Below are 22,017 nucleotides of genomic sequence, written 5' to 3'. Positions count from 1 at the left end.
GACCCATGCTAGGCTGGTGTGTGGGGCTACGAGACCCATGCTAGGCTGGTGTGTGTGGGGCTACGAGACCCATGCTAGGCGGGCGCGTGTGTGGAGCTACGAGACCCATGCTGGGCTGGTGTGTGTGTGGGGCTACGAGACCCATGCTCGGCTGGCGTGTGGGGCTACGAGACCCATGCTAGGCTGGCGTGTGTGGGGCTACGAAACCCATGCTAGGCTGGTGTTTGTGGGGGCTACGAGACCCATGCTAGGCTGGTGTTTGTGGGGGCTACGAGACCCATGCTAGGCTGGTGTTTGTGGGGGCTACGAGACCCATGCTAGGCTGGTGTTTGTGGGGGCTACGAGACCCATGCTAGGCTGGTGTTTGTGGGGGCTACGAGACCCATGCTAGGCTGGTGTTTGTGGGGGCTACGAGACCCATGCTAGGCTGGTTGTGTGGGGGCTACGAGACCCATGCTAGGCTGGCGTGTGTGGGGGCTACGAGACCCATGCTAGGCTGGCGTGTGTGGGGCTACGAGACCAATGCTAGGCTGGTTGTGTGGGGCTACGAGACCAATGCTAGGCTGGTGTGTGTGTGGGGGCTACGAGACCCATGCTAGGCTGGCGTGTGGGGCTACGAGACCAATGCTAGGCTGGTGTGTGTGTGGGGGCTACGAGACCCATTCTAGGCTGGCGTGTGTGGGGGCTACGAGACCCATGCTAGGCTGGTGTGTGGGGGGCTACGAGACCCATGCTAGGCTGGCGCGTGTGGGGGCTACGAGACCCATGCTAGGCTGGTGTGTGGGGCTACGATACCCATGCTAGGCTACGATACCCATGCTAGGCTGGTTGTGTGGGGGCTACAATACCCATGCTAGGCTGGTTGTGTGGGGGCTACGATACCCATGCTAGGCTGGTTGTGTGTGGGGGCTACGATACCCATGCTAGGCTGGTGTGTGTGGGGCTACGATACCCATGCTAGGCTGGTTGTGTGGGGGCTACGATACCCATGCTTGGCTGGTTGTGTGGGGGCTACGATACTCATGCTAGGCTGGTGTGTGTGTGGGGGCTACGATACCCATGCTAGGCTGGTTGTGTGGGGGCTACGATACCCATGCTAGGCTGGTGTGTGTGGGGCTACGATACTCATGCTAGGCTGGTTGTGTGGGGGCTACGATACCCATGCTAGGCTGGCGTGTGTGGGGCTACGATACCCATGCTAGGCTGGTTGTGTGGGGGCTACGATACCCATGCTAGGCTGGTTGTGTGGGGGCTACGATACCCATGCTAGGCTGGTTGTGTGTGGGGGCTACGATACCCATGCTAGGCTGGTGTGTGTGGGGCTACGATACCCATGCTAGGCTGGTTGTGTGGGGGCTACGATACCCATGCTAGGCTGGTTGTGTGGGGGCTACGATACCCATGCTAGGCTGGTTGTGTGGGGCTACGAGACCCATGCTAGACTGGTGTGTGGGGGCTACGAGACCCATGCTAGGCTGGTGTGTGTGGGGCTACGAGACCCATGCTAGGCTGGTGTGTGGGGGCTACGAGACCCATGCTAGGCTGGTGTGTGTGTGGCTACGAGACCCATGCTAGGCTGGTGTGTGTGTGGGGCTACGAGACCCATACTAGGCTGGTGTGTGTGTGGGGCTACGAGACCCATGCTAGGCTGGTGTGTGGGGCTACGAGACCCATGCTAGGCTGGTGTATGTGTGGGGCTACGAGACCCATGCTAGGCTGGTGTATGTGTGGGGCTACGAGACCCATGCTAGGCTGGTGCATGTGTGGGGCTACGAGACCCATGCTAGGCTGGTGTATGTGTGGGGCTACGAGACCCATGCTAGGCTGGTGTGTGTGTGGGGGCTACGAGACCCATGCTAGGCTGGTGTGTGTGTGGGGGCTACGAGACCCATGCTAGGCTGGTGTGTGTGTGGGGGCTACGAGACCCATGCTAGGCTGGTGTGTGTGGCTACGAGACCCATGCTAGGCTGGTGTGTGTGGCTACGAGACCCATGCTAGGCTGGTGTGTGTGTGTGGGGCTACGAGACCCATGCTAGGCTGGTGTGTGTGTGTGGGGCTACGAGACCCATGCTAGGCTGGTGTGTGTGTGTGGGGCTACGAGACCCATGCTAGGCTGGTGTGTGTGGGGCTACGAGACCCATGCTAGGCTGGTGTGTGGGGCTACGAGACCCATGCTAGGCTGGTGTGTGTGGGGCTACGAGACCCATGCTAGGCTGGCGCGTGTGTGGAGCTACGAGACCCATGCTGGGCTGGTGTGTGTGTGGGGCTACGAGACCCATGCTAGGCTGGCGTGTGGGGCTACGAGACCCATGCTAGGCTGGCGTGTGTGGGGCTACGAAACCCATGCTAGGCTGGTGTTTGTGGGGGCTACGAGACCCATGCTAGGCTGGTGTTTGTGGGGGCTACGAGACCCATGCTAGGCTGGTGTTTGTGGGGGCTACGAGACCCATGCTAGGCTGGTGTTTGTGGGGGCTACGAGACCCATGCTAGGCTGGTGTTTGTGGGGGCTACGAGACCCATGCTAGGCTGGTGTTTGTGGGGGCTACGAGACCCATGCTAGGCTGGTTGTGTGGGGGCTACGAGACCCATGCTAGGCTGGCGTGTGTGGGGGCTACGAGACCCATGCTAGGCTGGCGTGTGTGGGGCTACGAGACCAATGCTAGGCTGGTTGTGTGGGGCTACGAGACCAATGCTAGGCTGGTGTGTGTGTGGGGGCTACGAGACCCATGCTAGGCTGGCGTGTGGGGCTACGAGACCAATGCTAGGCTGGTGTGTGTGTGGGGGCTACGAGACCCATTCTAGGCTGGCGTGTGTGGGGGCTACGAGACCCATGCTAGGCTGGTGTGTGGGGGGCTACGAGACCCATGCTAGGCTGGCGCGTGTGGGGGCTACGAGACCCATGCTAGGCTGGTGTGTGGGGCTACGATACCCATGCTAGGCTACGATACCCATGCTAGGCTGGTTGTGTGGGGGCTACAATACCCATGCTAGGCTGGTTGTGTGGGGGCTACGATACCCATGCTAGGCTGGTTGTGTGTGGGGGCTACGATACCCATGCTAGGCTGGTGTGTGTGGGGCTACGATACCCATGCTAGGCTGGTTGTGTGGGGGCTACGATACCCATGCTTGGCTGGTTGTGTGGGGGCTACGATACTCATGCTAGGCTGGTGTGTGTGTGGGGGCTACGATACCCATGCTAGGCTGGTTGTGTGGGGGCTACGATACCCATGCTAGGCTGGTGTGTGTGGGGCTACGATACTCATGCTAGGCTGGTTGTGTGGGGGCTACGATACTCATGCTAGGCTGGCGTGTGTGTGGGGCTACGAGATCCATGCTAGGCTGGTGTGTGTGGGGCTACGAGACCCATGCTAGGCTGGCGTGTGTGGGGCTACGAGACCCATGCTAGGCTGGCGTGTGTGGGGGCTACGAGACCCATGCTAGGCTGGTGTGTGTGGGGGCTACGAGACCCATGCTAGGCTGGTTGTGTGGGGGCTACGAGACCCATGCTAGGCTGGTGTGTGTGGGGGCTACGAGACCCATTCTAGGCTGGTGTGTGTGGGGGCTACGAGACCCATGCTAGGCTGGTGTGTGGGGGCTACGAGACCCATGCTAGGCTGGCGTGTGTGGGGGCTACGAGACCCATGCTAGGCTGGCGTGTGTGGGGGCTACGAGACCCATGCTAGACTGGTGTGTGTGGGGCTACGAGACCCATGCTAGGCTGGCGTGTGTGGGGCTACGAGACCAATGCTAGGCTGGTGTGTGTGGGGGCTACGAGACCCATGCTAGGCTGGCGTGTGTGGGGCTACGAGACCAATGCTAGGCTGGCGTGTGTGGGGGCTACGAGACCCATGCTAGGCTGGCGTGTGTGGGGCTACGAGACCAATGCTAGGCTGGTGTGTGTGTGGGGGCTACGAGACCAATGCTAGGCTGGTGTGTGTGTGGGGGCTACGAGACCAATGCTAGGCTGGTGTGTGTGTGGGGGCTACGAGACCCATGCTAGGCTGGTGTGTGTGGGGGCTACGAGACCAATGCTAGGCTGGTGTGTGTGGGGGCTGAGACCAATGCTAGGCTGGTGTGTGTGTGGGGGCTACGAGACCCATGCTAGGCTGGTGTGTGTGTGGGGCTTCCCTATCTTCATCAACATTTAACAATTCCTCAAAATATTCCCTCCATCTTCCCAATACCTCTAACTCTCCATTTAATAACTCTCCTCTCCTATTTTTAACTGACAAATCCATTTGTTCTCTTCCCTGATGCTTCCATTCTCCTTGTATCCCATCTACCTTTTACTCTGTGTAGCTACAACTAGAAAGTGATCTGATATATCTGTGGCCCCTCTATAAACATGTACATCCTTAAGTCTACTCAACAGTCTTTTATCTACCAATACATAATCCAACAAACTACTGTCATTTCGCCCTACATCATATCTTGTATACTTATTTATCCTCTGTTTCTTAAAATATGTATTACCTATAACTAAACCCCTTTCTATACAAAGTTCAATCAAAGGGCTCCCATTATCATTTACACCTGGCACCCCAAACTTACCTACCACACCCTCTCTAAAAGTTTCTCCTACTTTATGAAGGTAATAACACCAAAAGTATGAAATTTGATGGAAAACTTTATTTATGCAGGCGAAAAAGTTAGCAGTCTTCACGTATTTTATGCATCAACGATTTCACTGACTTCAGTACTATTTTAACACAAGTTAGCAGAATTCAAGTAATGATGCAATGAATATCCCATCCCGCATGGGCCAGTAGGCCTTCTGCAGTGTTCCTTCGTTCTTATGTTCTTATGTTCTGACTCTTAGACGTTTACCTCTCCAGTTGCATTGATGCAGGGATGAGCTCTGTCAAAGCAGACCTATCCTTGAATCTTTCCTGCCTCCTCCCATTTCCCATACAATGTATTATCTCGAGTGGTTCAGAACTCTTCTGATTATAATGTGTGTTTTAAAAATGGTTTGACCTTGTAAAGCTTTGCATATCAGAAACTTTTTTGCCTTTTGTTAGAACACTGACTACTGAAGTAGTCAGTGTTCACTAAGAATTGAATTAGTGTAATTTCATGTGTTGGTTAATATAAACCTGATGTCTGGCAGCTACCTCAAGCTTGCCCACCGTATGACTTTGGAAGCTGTTAGTACAGCAATTCCGTGTCGTGCATCAGAGATAAACTAGTCCCCTGGTGTAACAACCAGGTGAGGATTGGAGTGTGTATATTCCATAACTTCTTGAAGCTCCTAGTGGGCTATGATCAAGGGGATAAGCCATATACTCTACAAAACCATGTTACTTTAATTTTATGTATGTACAAGACTGTTTAGTTTATAAGCATTTGATGTATTTGCAAGCACTTGTTTTGTAATGTATGGCAGCGCTGTATAGCCCTTGTGGCTTAGCGCTTCTTTTTGATTATAATAATAATAATAATAATTTGTAATGTATGGTACTTTACAGAAGCAAACATGGAAGTTGGTGTAACCATCTTGGAAAATATCCCTGTGGTTTTTTCTGTATGTAGTTGGCTGAACCCACCAACTGTTTGGTCTGAGCATATTTTGGAAGAATGCAGAACACACTTCTGTAAGACCTGGTAAGATAATCAGTTTAAAATTCTAAACTTTTTAAAGTTGGTAAATACGTACTTGTAAATTTTTATCCATTTTATGCTTAACGTTCCTACTATCGTCTTATAAATCTATTAAAAAAAATTTTCTATTTCCACTGGAAGTCCTTTACTACCATGGCAACTTCAATTGTCCATTAATAATAGACTATTTTGACTTAAAGGACGGTATATTTACTGATTTTCTAGCTGGCTTAAGGCAAAGGAGGGACACGCAAATCTCTCATTGCAGTGGTAGGACCAGGTTAGCGAGAAAGTGACTTAGAGACCTTGCCAAGGTGAAGTACTACTAAGAACCAAATCAAATACTATGTACAGTGGACCCTCAAATTTAGTAGTGACTTCTCTGTATGCAAAACTATATATTATCTATAAAATGTATTATTTAATATTTTTGGGTGTCGGGAATGGTTTAATTGGATTTACATTATTTCCTATGGGAAATATTAACAAAACATACATTTTATAGATAATAAAAATGTTTTGCATACAGAAAAGGCACTACTAAATTCGAGGGTCCACTGTATTTGATTTGGTTCTTAACCTTTTCACTCTTTGGCCTGCCAAAATTAAGTGCTGGCAATGTCTGGAATATTTAAAAAAAAAAAGTCATGAATGGTGATAAGTTCTCACTGCTTAGGTATGGAAAGAATGAACTCAAAAGGAACACAGTATACAAAACTTGGGAGGATCGCTAAATTGAATGAAAGGAACACTTGAAGGTCTTGGGAATAATTGTCAGTCGACTTTCAAAGAACATAAGACAAAGATCACAGCAGCCAGGAGGATGATGGGTTGGTATTGAGAACTTTCAAAGCAAGGGAAAAATGCTAATGGTGACGGTTCAAATTGTTAGTGCTCCCTTGTTTGGAATATTGCTCAGTGTTGACATCCCCTATGAAGGCAGGAGAAATATCGGTGCTTGAACAAAGATCGTTTATGGCCCATATAAAGCCATATAAATTAATGGAAATGCCTTGGTCTCAAACATGTACTCACTGGAGTGGAGGAGAGGTACATGATATATACCTGGAGAGTACTAGAGGGCCTGGTTCCAAATCTGCACAGTGCCATAACATACTGGAGTGAAAGATATGGGTGGAAGTGCTAAATAAACCCAGTGAAAAGCAGGGGTGCTATGGGTGCAGCAACGGAACACTGTATCAGCATTCGTGGCCCCAAATTACAGTGGACCCCCGGTTAACGAACTTTTTTCATTCCAGTAGTATGTTCAGGTGCCAGTACTGACCGAATTTTTTCCCATAAGGAATATTGTGAAGTAGATTAGTCCATTTCAGACCCCCAAACATACACGTACAAACGCACTTACATAAATACACTTACATAATTGGTCGCATTTGGAGGCGATCGTTAAGCGGGGGTCCACTGTATTTGACATCTCGCCAGATCTGAAACACTGCTAGAACACGTGAAGTCTTTGAGAGAACTGGACAAATATCTTCATGTGCCTGATCAACTGGGCTGTGATGGATGTGTAGGGGCAGCAGGCCTCCAGCAGCTACAGCCTGGTTGACCAGGCTAGTGCCAGATGAGCTGGGCTCATAGTAGTAAGACTCAACTCTTCAAAGGTATATCAAAGGTGAATCTTTTTCTGAAGGTAATTAAAGACACTGCAAATACAAAATTAGATTAAAACTTGTAGAATTAAATGGGCAAAAAGTCTGGGTGCAGTTTACTCGGTCATAATTTTGCCCACTTCGAGTCCTATTTTAAGCTAATTATATATGACCAGATTCGTGTCAAATTTGTCGGTATGCCTTCCATACACGTGAAGGACCTGGGAGTGATAACGTCAAGAGAATCTCACTTTCAAAGCTGTATAGTCCTTGTGGCTTAGCGCTTCTTTTTGATTATAATAATAATCACTTTCAAAGATCAACAATATCTCTACCACATCTGCTAGGAAAATGATAGGATGGATAATGAGAACCTTCAAAACTAGGGATGCCAAGGCATTGATTCTCTACCAATCTTTCTCTCTAGGCTGGAATATTTTTGTACACTACAGTCCTTTGCAAGGCAGGCAAAATTGCAGACCTGGAGAACATACAGAACTTTCACTGCATATACAAGTACAATAAAGCACCTAAATTACTGGGAATGGTTGAAGTCCTTTGATTTGTATTCCCTGGAATGCAGGCAAGAAAGATGCATATCAATATAGACTTGAAAAATCCTAAAGGAACTAGGCCCAAATCTGCACACGAAAATCACTATCAAAGCAAAAGATTGGGCAGGAGATGCAACATCCCCTGATGAAAAGCAGGGATGCCATGAGTATGCTAGGAGACAACACTGTCAGGGGCCCAAGACTGTTCAACTGCCTCCCCCTTCTGTATACTGGGATTACCAATAGACCCCTAGCTGTCTTTAAGGTGCTGGACAGGCACCTAAAGTCAGTTCTTGATCAGCTGGGCTGTAGTTCATACCTGTTTACATGTGGTGAACAGTAACAGCCTGGTTGATCAGGCCCTGATCCACCACTAGACTAGTCACAGACCGGGCTGTGGGGGCATTGACCCCTGAAACAATCTCGAGGTATACATAATGACGTATGCTGACATTTTGGTCCGACTTTGACTATTAACTAGTTGTTCAGTTAGATCGAAACGCAAGTTTCATTCTTGTGTAGGTTATTTGTGTGTTGTTCGAGATGTGGAATTGTGCATTTTCATTCGGTAAACCTTCTGTTCTGTTGCTCAAGCACATGAAACTGCTCATTAAACTATCAGAACTACCCAGTAAAGTGCACGAGTCTTTAATTTTGGTCAGTTCAGAATAAACATTTGGCATTCCAGAGACTAAAGCAATTTTTCCTCTTCATTAATCACTTTCTCAGGCCTCTCATATTACACTAGCCTTCCATTTTCAGTTCGTCAAGGGTTTTTGCCCTGTCGAATAATGAAGCAGAATCAGGGAAGGTTATTTAGGGCAGGGGTTCCCAAACTCAGGTGCACGCACTACCAGGGGGGGGGGTGCCACAGCCCTAATGAAAAGCTCAATTCCATCTATTTTAGCAAAAACTAGGCATTCATCATTTTTTCTTTTTAACAAGTCTGCCGTCCCACCGAGGCAGGGTGACCCAAAAAGAAAGAAAATCCCTAGGAAGAAAATACTTTCAACATTTTAACACTTTCACCTCACTCTCATGTAATCACTGTTTTTGCAGAGGTGCTCAGAATACAACAGTTTAGAAGCATATATGTATAAAGATACACAACATACCCCTCAAACTGCCAATTAGTCTTATTTTAATAAATACCCAAATAATCTTTGATAATAAATTTTTCATTCTATGTTTAGGGACATTACTAAAAATGCATTGCTCTGGTCGATTATAGCAGCAAAGATGTGCCCTCCTGTCCTCCTTTTTCAGAATGTGATGGCTCACTTCCGTGATATATTTTTAGCACGTGTTTAATTGATTTTTGTTGGTTTTGGCTGAGAGTTGTAGGTTTTAGTTAAGTGTTGAAATTTGTAGAGTAGTTCAAATACCACATGTGGAAGGTGTTTGTTGAAACACCAGCATACTTACCAGTGAATTGTCATTGCAACTGATATTTTTAACTTTTCATTCAAAGATTATTATTACTGTGTGTCCTTAAAAAATTTGAAGATAGAGAATGTTTTATGAAGGTAATAACACCAAAAGTATGAAATTTGATGGAAAACTTTATTTATGCAGGCGCAAAGTTAGCAGTCTTCACGTATTTTATGCATCAACGATTTCACTGACTTCAGTACTATTTTAACACAAGTTAGCAGAATTCAAGTAATGATGCAATGAATATCCCGTCCTGACGCTTAGACGTTTACCTCTCCAGTTGCATTGATGCAGGGATGGGCTCTCGGTCAAAGCAGACCTATCCTTGAATCTTTTCTGCTATCCTCCCATTTCCCATACAATGTATAATCTTGAGTGGTTCAGAACTCTTCTGATTATAATGTGTGTTTTAAAAATGGTTTGACCTTGTAAAGCTTTGCATATCAAACTTTTTTGCCTTTTGTTAGAACACTGACTACTGAGGTAGTCAGTGTTCACTGAGAATTGAATTAGTGTAATTTCATGTGTTGGTTAATATAAACCTGATGTCTGGCAGCTACCTCAAGCTTGCCCACCGTATGACTTTGGAAGCTGTTAGTACAGCAATTCCGTGTCGTGCATCAGAGATAAACTAGTCCCCTGGTGTAACAACCAGGTGAGGATTGGAGTGTGTATATTCCATAACTTCTTGAAGCTCCTAGTGGGCTATGATCAAGGGGATAAGCCATATACTCTACAAAACCATGTTACTTTAATTTTATGTATGTACAAGACTGTTTAGTTTATAAGCATTTGATGTATTTGCAAGCACTTGTTTTGTAATGTATGGCAGTGCTGTATAGCCCTTGTGGCTTAGCGCTTCTTTTTGATTATAATAATAATTTGTAATGTATGGTACTTTACAGAAGCAAACATGGAAGTTGGTGTAACCATCTTGGAAAATATCCCTGTGGTTTTTTCTGTATGTAGTTGGCTGAACCCACCAACTGTTTGGTCTGAGCATATTTTGGAAGAATGCAGAACACACTTCTGTAAGACCTGGTAAGATAATCAGTTTAAAATGCTAAAAATTTTTAAAGTTGGTAAATACGTACTTGTAAATTTTTATCCATTTTATGCTTAACATTCCTACTATCATATGTTGGTTATAAATCTATTAACAATTTTTTCTATTTCCACTGGAAGCCCTTTACTACCATGGCAGTTTCAATTGCCCATGAATATTAGACTATTTTGACTTAAAGGATGGTATGTTTTACTGATTTTCTAGCTGGCATAAGGCAAAGGAGGCACTCGCAAATCTCTCATTGCAGTGGTAGGACCAGGTTAGCGAGAAAGTGGTTTAGAGCCCTTGCCAAGGTGAAGTACTACTAAGAACCAAATCAAATACTATGTACAGTGGACCCTCGAATTTAGTAGTGCCTTTTCTGTATGCAACACTATATATTATCTATAAAATGTGTCGTTTAATATTTTTGGGTGTCTGGAATGGTTTAATTGGATTTACATTATTTCCTATGGGAAATATTAACAAAACATAAATTTTATAGATAATAAAAATGTTTTGTATACAGAAAAGGCACTACTAAATTTGAGGGTCCACAGTATTTGATTTGGTAATTAACCTTTTCACTCTTTGGCCTGCCAAAATTAAGTGCATTTATTAAACAAAAATACCAACCACTCTAACACTATATCCCCCTCTGCTTTTAACATTTGTATCATGATCCTGTCAGTTCCAGCTGCTGTACCCCCTTTCATTCTATGTAATGCCTAGTGCACTTCCCCCCACACTCACATCCTGCTCTTCTTCACTCCTAAAAGATGGTATACCTCCCTGACTAGTGCATGAAATTACCGCCTCCCTTTCATCGTCGACATTTAAAAGTTCCTCAAAATATTCCTGCCATCTACCCAATACCTTCATCTCCCCATCTGCTAGCTCCCCTACTGTTTTTAACTGACATCCATTTGTTCCCTAGGCTTTCTTAACTTGTTTAACTCCAAAAAAAAAATTTTTTTTTTTTTACTTTCATTAAAATTTCTTGACGGTGCCTCTCCCACTCTCGTCTACTCTCCTTTTTAACTCGCCAGTCTCTTCACCTTTCTTTTGCTCTCCATATACTCTGCTCTTCTTATGACACTTATGCTTTGTAAAAACCTCTCATAAGCTACGTTTTTCTTTTATCACACCCTTTACTTCATCATTTCACCAATCACTCCTCTTTCCTCCTACACCTTCCTACAACCACAAACTTCCGCCCCACATTCTAATATGTGTACTGCATTTTTAAAACTGTTCTAACCCTCTTCAACCCCCCCCTCCCCAATAATACTTGCACCAGCCCACCTTTCTGCCAGTAGTTGCTCATCTCGCCTGAACTTCCTCCTTCCATAGTTTATACACTTTCACCTCTCTTGTTAACATTTTCCTTTTGTCCCATCTACCTCTTACTCTAACTGTAGTTACAACTAAATAATGATCTGATATATCAGTTGCCCTTACCCATCAAACTTTTATCCACCAATACACAATCTAAAAAACTCATTTTGTGCTATATTATACCTTGTATATTTATTTATCCTCTTTTTCATAAAATATGTATTACATATTACCAAACCTCTTTCTACACAGTTCAATTAAAGGCTCCTCATTTTCATTTACCCCTGGCACCCCAAATTTACCTACTACTTCTTCCATGGCATTTTTACCCACCAGCATCGAAATCCCTAACCACAAGTACTCTCACACTTCGTTCAAAACTCCCCATGCATTCAATCAACATTTCCCAAAATCTCTCTCTCCTCTACACTTCTCTTTTCCAGGTGCATATATGCTTACTATAACCCACTTTTCACATCCAAGTATTTTAGTACCAAAATGCTGTGTGATGCCTGGGTTTTGGATGCTCGAGCAGGCTAGAGGCAGTAATATTCTTGAGGGTGATGTGGTGTGAATGTTGAAATTGGTATAGAGGTTTAAAAGCAATGTGGAGATGATTGAAAAGGCTGAGGAGGGGTTAACATGTTGGGAAGGTAGAAGAGGGAAATGGTGCATAAATCTGGGTTGGAAGGTAGGAGTGGGGGCTGTCATGGAATGGAGGGAGGGTGCGAGGGATATTTTGAGATTTAGGCATAAGCATCCAGCAGGCTTGAGTGTTTTAAAGTTAATGGTGAATGGATAAAATTTAGTATTCATTGATGTGTTGGAGTGAGAACAAGGTAACAAGAAGGGATTCAGGGAAAGTGGTTAGCTGGATCTTTCCTGCCTCCAGGGCTAATCTAACAGGATTTCCCTAAATATTTTCATAAATATTACGTTATTCACATCCCACCAACTTATCTTTATTCACTATCTAATATTGCACAATCCTACTGATCAGTGCTCAAGCCCCTAATGCTCAAAGCTTCCTTTATTCTGCCCCCTCCCCTACTCTTCCTTCACTACCAAATTTAACAGCTATCCTATACATGTCCAACCTCAAAATGACCTAACCAACTCCTCACCTCTGATCTATGCATTTGGTGTGCCCAGATAGATTTTAATTTCTTCACATGTTTTATATAAATATGGTTATAACCGACGACAATTTTTCAAGGGGTGGGCCCGTAATCCAGCGGAAGGCCTCGGTCAGATGACCAATGCTCCAATGGCAGGTCATGATCTGATTAAGACACGCACATTTTGTATTGCTTTTACTGGAATGGTGAATATTGTTATTCTGTGATGATCAGCTGCTCGGATAACATATGTTGATACTAAAAGCTGTTGCCTTCCTTCTGATGAGAGGATAGTGATTGATATATTGAATATAGAAATTCAGTTCTAAAGATTTGACTTTCAACAGGAGTAACATTTGAGTGACATACAAAGAAGCTACTATGGAAGATCCACAATGGTCTTCGAAAAGTTCTGCATTGGAGCATGGCATCCAGGCAGAGTTCAGCTCAGTTGCACATGCTGGCCTGAAATGAACAGAAACGTATTGCATTGGACAGGGTGTACACACCAAGCATGGAAAGGCGAGTTCTGCTCAGAGGTGTGTAATCAGCTGTCTTGTTAGAGGTAGGCTCATGCTCTCTTTCATTATTTTTTTAAATTCATTCATTTACTTTGTAGCTGTTTGCATTGGTTATAATCTCAGGTGTTCCCAAAATGTAGTTAAAAGTATAGTGGATTGAGTTTTTAGTAACTGCAGCATTTTTATTAAAGTTTACCACTTTGGCTTTAAAATGGTGCAGCATAATCTAAATGAGGTTTAACCAAGGATATGTAAGAGTTGAACAACTTGGGGACTATTATTTATGCTCCTTGATACGAAGCCAAGGATTCTGTTCACTTTATTGCAAACGCTTGTGCACTGTTGTCTTGGTTTTAGATTACTGTTGATCAGAAGTCTCAACTCCTTTTTGCAATCAGTAATAAGATTTACATTTAGTTCATATGTGGCATGGTTATTTTCCTGACCAATGTTTAGAACTTTGCATTTGTCTACATTAAACTTCATCTACCACTTCTCCAACCACTGCATCAATCTTTCCAAGTCTTCTTGGAGTGCTCTAATGTCCTAGTCAGAATGAATTCGTCGGCCTATTTTGGTGTCATTGGCAAACTTGTTTATTTTTTTTATCACACTGGCCGATTCCCACCAAGGCAGGGTGGCCCGAAAAAGAAAAAACTTTCACCATCATTTGCTCCATCACTGTCTAGCCAGAAGGGTGCTTTACACTACAGTTTTTAAACTGCAACATTAACACCCCTCCTTCAGAGTGCAGGCACTACTTTCCATCTCCAGGACACAAGTCCGGCCTGCCGGTTTCCCTGAACCCCTTCATAAATGTTACTTTGCTCACATTCCAACAGCACGTCAAGTATTAAAAACCATTTGTCTCCATTCACTCCTATCAAACACGCTTACGCATGCCTGCTGGAAGTCCAAGCCCCTTGCACACGAAACCTCCTTTACCCCCTCCCTCCAACCTTTCCTAGGCTGACCCCTACCCTGCCTTCCTTCCACTTCAGACTGATACACTCTTGAAGTCATTCTGTTTCGCTCCATTCTCTCTACATGTCCGAACCACCTCAACAACCCTTCCTCAGCTCTCTGGACAACAGTATTGGTAATCCCGCACCTCCTCCTAACTTCCAAACTACGAATTCTCTGCATTATATTCACACCACACATTGCCCTCAGACATGACATCTCCACTGCCTCCAGCCTTCTCTTCGCTGCAACATTCATCACCCATGCTTCACACCCATATAAGAGCGTTGGTAAAACTATACTCTCACACATTCCCCTTCGCCTCCAAGGACAAAGTTCTTGTCTCCACAGACTCCTAAGTGCACCACTCACCCTTTTCCCCTCATCATTTCTATGATTCACCTCATCTTTCATAGACCCATCCACTGACATGTCCACTCCCAAATATCTGAATACATTCACCTCCTCCATACTCTCCCTCCAATCTGATATCCAATCTTTCATCACCTAATCTTTTTATCCTCATAACCTTACTCTTTCCTGTATTCACTTAATTTTCTTTTGCATACCCTACCAAATTCATCCACCAATCGCTGCAACTTCTCTTCAGAATCTCCCAAGAGCAGTGTCATCAGCAAAGAGCAACTGTGACAACTCCCACTTTGTGTGATTCTTTATCTTTTAATTCCAAGCCTCTTGACAAGACCCTAGCATTTACTTCTCTTACAACCCCATCTATAAATATATTAAACCACGGTGACATCACACATCCTTGTCTAAGGCCTACTTTTACTGGGAAATAATTTCCCTCTTTCCTACACTCTAACTTAAGCCTCACTATCCTCGTAAAAACTCTTCACTGCTTTCAGTAACCTACCTCCTACACCATACACCTGCAACATCTGCCCCATTGCCCCCCTATCCACCCTGTCATACGACTTTTCCAAATCCATAAATGCCACAAAGACCTTTAGCCTTATCTAAATACTGTTCACTTATATGTTTCACTGTAAACACCTGGTCCACACACCCCCTACCTTTCCTAAAGCCTCCTTGTTCATCTGCTATCCTATTCTGTGTCTTCCTCTTAATTCTTTCAATAATAACTCTACCATACACTTTACCAGGTATACTCAACAGACTTATTCCCCTATAATTTTTGCACTCTTTTGGCCCCTTTGTGTTTATACAGAGGAACTATGCATGCTCTCTGCCAATCCCTAGGTACCTTACCTTCTTCCATACATTTATTAAATAATTGCACCAACCACTCCAAAACTATATCCCCACCTGCTTTTAAGATTTCTATCTTTATCCCATCAATCCCGGCTGCCTTACCCCCTCTCATTTTACCTACTGCCTCACGAACCTCCCCCACACTCGCAACTGGCTCTTCCTCACTCCTACAAGAGGTTATTCCTCCTTGTCCTATACATGAAATCACAGCTTCCCTATCTTCATCAACGTTTAACAATTCCTGGAAATATTCCCTCCATCTTCCCAATACCTCTAACTCTCCATTTAATAACTCTCCTCTCCTATTTTTAACTGACAAATCCTTTTGTTCTCTAGGCTTCCTTAACTTGTTAATCTCACTCCAAAACTTTATCAACAGATGTTATCAACAAAATTTGTTGATAACATCTCACCCACTCTCTCATTTGCTCTTTTTACATTGCTTCACCACTCTTAACCTCTCTTTTTCTCCATATACTCTTCCCTCCTTGCATCACTTCTGCTTTGTAAAAACTTCTCATATGCTAACTTTTTCTCCCTTACTACTCTTTACATCATCATTCCACCAATCGCTCCTCTTCCCTCCCGCACCCACCTTCCTGTAACCACAAACTTCTGCTGAACACTCCAACACTACATTTTTAAACCTACCCCATACCTCTTCGACCCCATTGCCTATGTTCTCATTAGCCCATCTATCCTCCAATAGCTGTTTATATCGCTTGTTTATATCACTATTTATTCCCTCATCTGTTGTTTATGTAGATTGCGAACAAGGGGCACAACACTGACCCCCTGTGGAACACTGTAACACTTCCCCACTCCGATTTCTCCCTATTTATGCAAACTGCTGCCTATCTGCCAACCATGCCTCTATCCAGGAAAAAATTTCTCCTATTCCTAATATGGTTAATGTGTCAAAAATACCGTATTATGCATTACTTTACTGATCAAGGTACGTATATTAATGAGTTTTAATGTAATGCATTCTAGCAATTAAGTGCATCTGATTGCAAAAATATTTACCTTTTGCTTAGTACAGATCAATGCACAGAACTCTTGCACACATGCAAATGAAGAAATTAAAAGATAAAAATGAAAAAAATAGTAGTACTAAACATTATTACAGTTGTGAATAAATCATGTACCATACATATACATGTATATAGAAAAGTAAGTCTTAACTGTAGCAATGACTGATCCATTTTCTGCAGTGTTTGGTGGTAGGAAAATTACGATGACATTTTCATTCGAGTTAGAAGCAGGATGACCTGGTGCATTGTCCAATAAAATTTTAAAATCTTCAAACTTGTCTCGTTATCCAGGCTTTCTTATTTGACTCGTATAAAAGGAGGAGCATTTTTTTTTTTTTTTTTTTTTTTTTTTTTTTTTGAAAAGAATTTAACAGCCCTTGGATTTTCTGCTGTGTACACCAGCATGAGCTTTAAAGTCACCAGATGCATTACCACCTAACAAAAGTATTAAAACAGTCTTTGGAGACTATATCCTGGTTGTGATTCTTTTTCTGCCAACGTTCTAAATGTTGGACAGGAAAATAACCATGTCACATAAACTAAATAATGTAGATCTTAATATTATGGACTGCAAAAAAGATTTAGGTGTTCTGGTTAGCAGTAATCTGAAACCAAGACAACAGTGCATAAGTGTTTGCAATAAAGCTAACAGAATCCTTTGCTTCAATTCAAGAAGCATAAATAATAGGAGTCCTCAGGTTGTTCTTCAACTCTATATATCCTTGGTTAGACCTCATTTAGATTATGCTGCACAGTTTTGGTCACCGTATTACAGAATGGATATAAATGCTCTGGAAAACATACAAAGGAGGATGACAGTTGATCCCATGTATCAGAAATCTTCCCTATGAGGATGAACTGAGGGCCCTGAATCTGCACTCGAGAAAGGCGTAGAATTAGGAGGGATATGAGTGAGGTATATAAATGGAAGACAGGAATAAATAATGTAAATGTGCTGAAAATATCTAGCTTAGACAGGACTCGTAGCAATGGTTTTAAGTTGGAAAAATTAGATTCGGGAAGGATATAGGAAAGCACTGGTTTGGTAATAGTTGTGGATGAGTGGAACAAACTCCCAAGTGTAGTTAGAGGCTAAAATGTGTAGTTTTAAAAATAGATTAGATAAATTCATGAGTATGTGTGGGTGGGTGTGAGTTGGAACCGATTTGCTTGTGCTATTAGGTCAGTTGTCTTGTTCCTTAAGTGAATGTGACCTGCCCTGACTAGGTTGGGGCATTGGCTTAAGCCGGTAGGAGACTTGGACCTGCCTTGCATGGGCCAGTAGGCCTGCTGCAGTGTTCCTTCTTAATGTTCTTATGTTCTTGTATGCTTCAATGTAAACACTTGATCTACACATCACCTGCCCACTCTAAAACCTTGCTCATCAGCAGTCCTACACTCTTAGCTGTAATTCTTTTAATAATTGGACTGTACACTTCCTGGTATACTCCGTAAACTAATTCATCTATAATTTTTACAATCTCTTTTGTCCCCCTTCCCTTTATATAAAGGAACTATACATGCTCTCTGCCAATCCCTAGGTACCTTCCTCTTTCATACATGTATTAAACAAAAATACCAACCACTCCAATACTATATCCCACCCCATCCCCTGCTTTTAACATTTATCATGATCCCATCAGTTTCTGCTGCTTTACCCCCTTCCATTCTACGCAATGCCTTGTGCACCTTCCCCACACTCACATCCTGCTCTTGTTTACTCCTAAAATATGTTATAATTCCCTGGCCAGTGCTTAAAATGATCGCCTCCCTTTCTTCGTGGACATTAAGAAGTTCCTCAAAATATTTCCGCCGTCTACCCAATACCTCCAGCTCCTCATCTACTAACTCCCCTACCCTGTTTTTAACTGACAAATGCATTCATTCCCTAGGCTTTCTTACCTTGTTTATCTCACTCCAAACTTTTTTTCTTGTTTTCTTCAGAATTTCTTGACAGTGCCTCTCCTACTCTATCAACTGCTCCGCTTTTGCACTCTCACCACTCTTCAAAACTACTATGCATGGTATTGCTGTATTGAATTGTATATCAGCAATTCTGTTTATTTATGTACATTCAATTTTCAGAAATGCAGAGTTATTGGAGGTGTAACTTACCTTGGAAACACTCCGTGGGTTGTGTTGATATAATGATTTTATTATATAAACATTCCAAGAGGTATGTGGACCTTCAAAACTGGTTGAATATCTTCATCAAGAATGCAAAAGGCACTTCTATAATATCAAGTAAGCTTAATAATAAGTTTTTTTTAAAATGCTAAAATTGTAATTGTGTAAACCTTTTAAATTTTAGTCAGCAAATTCTTTGGTGTCTATTTAGTCTTATTTTAATAAATACCCAAATAATTTTTTATAATAAATTTTAATTTCTATGTTTAGGGACATTACTAAAAATGCATTGCTCTGGTCAATTATAGCAGCAAAGATGTGCCCTCCTGTCCTCCTTTTTCAGAATGTGATGGCTCACTTCCGTGATATATTTTTAGCACGTGTTTAATTGATTTTTGTTGGTTTTGGCTGAGAGTTGTAGGTTTTAGTTAAGTGTTGAAATTTGTAGAGTAGTTCAAATACCACATGTGGAAGGTGTTTGTTGAAACACCAGCATACTTACCAGTGAATTGTCATTGCAACTGATATTTTTAACTTTTCATTCAAAGATTATTATTACTGTGTGTCCTTAAAAAATTTGAAGATAGAGAATGTTTTATGAAGGTAATAACACCAAAAGTATGAAATTTGATGGAAAACTTTATTTATGCAGGCGCAAAGTTAGCAGTCTTCACGTATTTTATGCATCAACGATTTCATTGACTTCAGTACTATTTTAACACAAGTTAGCAGAATTCAAGTAATGATGCAATGAATATCCTGTCCTGACGCTTAGACGTTTACCTCTCCAGTTGCATTGATGCAGGGATGGGCTCTCGGTCAAAGCAGACCTATCCATGAATCTTTCCTGCTATCCTCCCATTTCCCATACAATGTATAATCTCGAGTGGTTCAGAACTCTTCTGATTATAATGTGTGTTTTAAAAATGGTTTGACCTTGTAAAGCTTTGCATATCAGAAACTTTTTTGCCTTTTGTTAGAACACTGACTACTGAAGTAGTCAGTGTTAACTAAGAATTGAATTAGTGTAATTTCATGTGTTGGTTAATATAAACCTGATGTCTGGCAGCTACCTCAAGCTTGCCCACCGTATGACTTTGGAAGCTGTTAGTACAGCAATTCTGTGTCGTGCATCAGAGATAAACTAGTCCCCTGGTGTAACAACCAGGTGAGGATTGGAGTGTGTATATTCCATAACTTCTTGAAGCTCCTAGTGGACTATGATCAAGGGGATAAGCCATATACTCTACAAAACCATGTTACTTTAATTTTATGTATGTACAAGACTGTTTAGTTTATAAGCATTTGATGTATTTGCAAGCACTTGTTTTGTAATGTATGGCAGCGCTGTATAGCCCTTGTGGCTTAGCGCTTCTTTTTGATTATAATAATAATAATAATAATAATAATAATAATTTGCAATGTATGGTACTTTACAGAAGCAAACATGGAAGTTGGTGTAACCATCTTGGAAAATATCCGTGGTTTTTTCTGTATGTAGTTGGCTGAACCCACCAAGAGGTGTGCAAACCTTAAAAACTGTTTTGTCTGAGCATATTTTGGAAGAATGCAGAAGACACATTCTGTAAGACCTGGTAAGATAATCAGTTTAAAATTCTAAAATTTTTAAAGTTGGTAAATACGTACAGTGGACCCCCGCATAACGATCACCTCCCAATGCGACCAATTATGTAAGTGTATTTATGTAAGTGCGTTTGTATGTGTATGTTTGGGGGTCTGAAATGGACTAATCTACTTCACAATATTTCTTATGGGAACAAATTCAGTCAGTACTGGCACCTGAACATACTTCTGGAATGAAAAAATATCGTTAACCGGGGGTCCACTGTACTTGTAAATTTTTATCCATTTTATGCTTAACGTTCCTACTATCATCTGTTATAAATCTATTAACAATTTTTTCTGTTTCCTCTGGAAGCCCTTTACTACCATGGCAACTTCAATTGTCCATTAATATTAGACTATTTTGACTTAAAGGACGGTATATTTACTCATTTTCTAGCTGGCATAAGGCAAAGGAGGCACTCGCAAATCTCTCATTGCAGTGGTAGGACCAGGTTAGCAAGAAAGTGACTTAGAGCCCTTGCCAAGGTGAAGTACTACTAAACCAAATCAAATACTATGTACAGTGTACCCTCAAATTTAGTAGTGCCTTCTCTGTATGCAAAACTATATGTTATCTATAAAATGTATTATTTTATATTTTTGGGTGTCTGGAATGTTTTAATTGGATTTACATTATTTCTTATGGGAAATATTAACAAAACATACATTTTATAGATAATAAAAATGTTTTGCATACAGAAAAGGCACTACTAAATTCGATGGTCCACTGTATTTGATTTGGTTCTTAACCTTTTCACTCTTTGGCCTGCCAAAATGTCTGGAATATTTAAAAAAGTCATGAATGGTGATAAGTTCTCACTGCTTAGGTATGGAAAGAATGAACTCAAAAGGAACACAGTATACAAAACTTGGGAGGATCACTAAATAGAATGAAAGGAACACTTGAAATTCTTGGGAATAATTGTCAGTCGACTTTCAAAGAACATAAGACGAAGATCACAGCAGCCAGGAGGATGATGGGTTGGTATTGAGAACTTTCAAAGCAAGGGAAAAATGCTAATGGTGACGGTTCAAATTGTTAGTGCTTCCTTGTTTGGAATATTGCTCATTGTTGACATCTCCTATGAAGGCAGGAGAAATATCGGTGCTTGAACAAAGATCGTTTACGGCCCATATAAAGCCATATAAATTAATGGAAATGCTTTGGTCTCAAACATGTACTCACTGGAGTGGAGGAGAGGTACATGATATATACCTGGAGAGTACTAGAGGGCCTGGTTCCAAATCTGCACAGTGCCATAACATACTGACATACTGGAGTGAAAGATATGGGTGGAAGTGCTAAATAAACCCAGTGAAAAGCAGGGGTGCTATGGGTGCAGCAACGGAACACTGTATCAGCATTCGTGGCCCCAAATTATTTGACATCTCGCCAGATCTGAAACACTGCTAGAACACGAAGTCTTTGAGAGAACTGGACAAATATCTTCAGGTGCCTGATCAACTGGGCTGTGATGGATGTGTAGGGGCAGCAGGCCTCCAGCAGCTACAGCCTGGTTGACCAGGCTAGTGCCAGATGAGCTGGGCTCATAGTAGTAAGACTCAACTCTTCAAAGGTATATCAAAGGTGAATCTTTTTCTGAAGGTAATTAAAGACACTGCAAATACAAAATTAGATTAAAACTTGTAGAATTAAATGGGCAAAAAGTCTGGGTGCAGTTTACTCGGTCATAATTTTGCCCACTTCGAGTCCTATTTTAAGCTAATTCCATATGACCAAATTCGTGTCAAATTTGTCGGTATGCCTTCCATACACGTGAAGGACCTGGGAGTGATAACGTCAAGA

General features: G+C 42.6%; 1 long non-coding RNA gene across 6 annotated transcripts in view; it reads left to right on the top strand.

Moving 5' to 3' along the window:
* Positions 1 to 22,017, top strand: part of LOC128691727 (uncharacterized) — a 31,096-nt gene that overhangs the window by 2,312 nt on the left and 6,767 nt on the right. For 4 of the 6 annotated variants that reach the window (XR_008407473.2, XR_008407472.2, XR_008407474.2 and 1 more), the window contains exons 2-6: positions 5,469 to 5,604; positions 10,108 to 10,243; positions 13,051 to 13,242; positions 18,543 to 18,701; positions 20,024 to 20,179. This is a non-coding gene — a long non-coding RNA (uncharacterized lncRNA). Of the gene's footprint in view, positions 1 to 5,468; positions 5,605 to 10,107; positions 10,244 to 13,050; positions 13,269 to 18,542; positions 18,702 to 20,023; positions 20,180 to 22,017 lie in introns of all 6 variants that reach the window. The other 2 variants (XR_008407471.2, XR_008407470.2) reach the window with 2 other exon arrangements.

The sequence above is a fragment of the Cherax quadricarinatus genome, chromosome 26 (assembly GCF_038502225.1).
Source record: "Cherax quadricarinatus isolate ZL_2023a chromosome 26, ASM3850222v1, whole genome shotgun sequence".
NCBI lineage: Eukaryota > Metazoa > Arthropoda > Malacostraca > Decapoda > Parastacidae > Cherax > Cherax quadricarinatus.
This window is presented reverse-complemented; position numbering and strand designations above follow the sequence as displayed.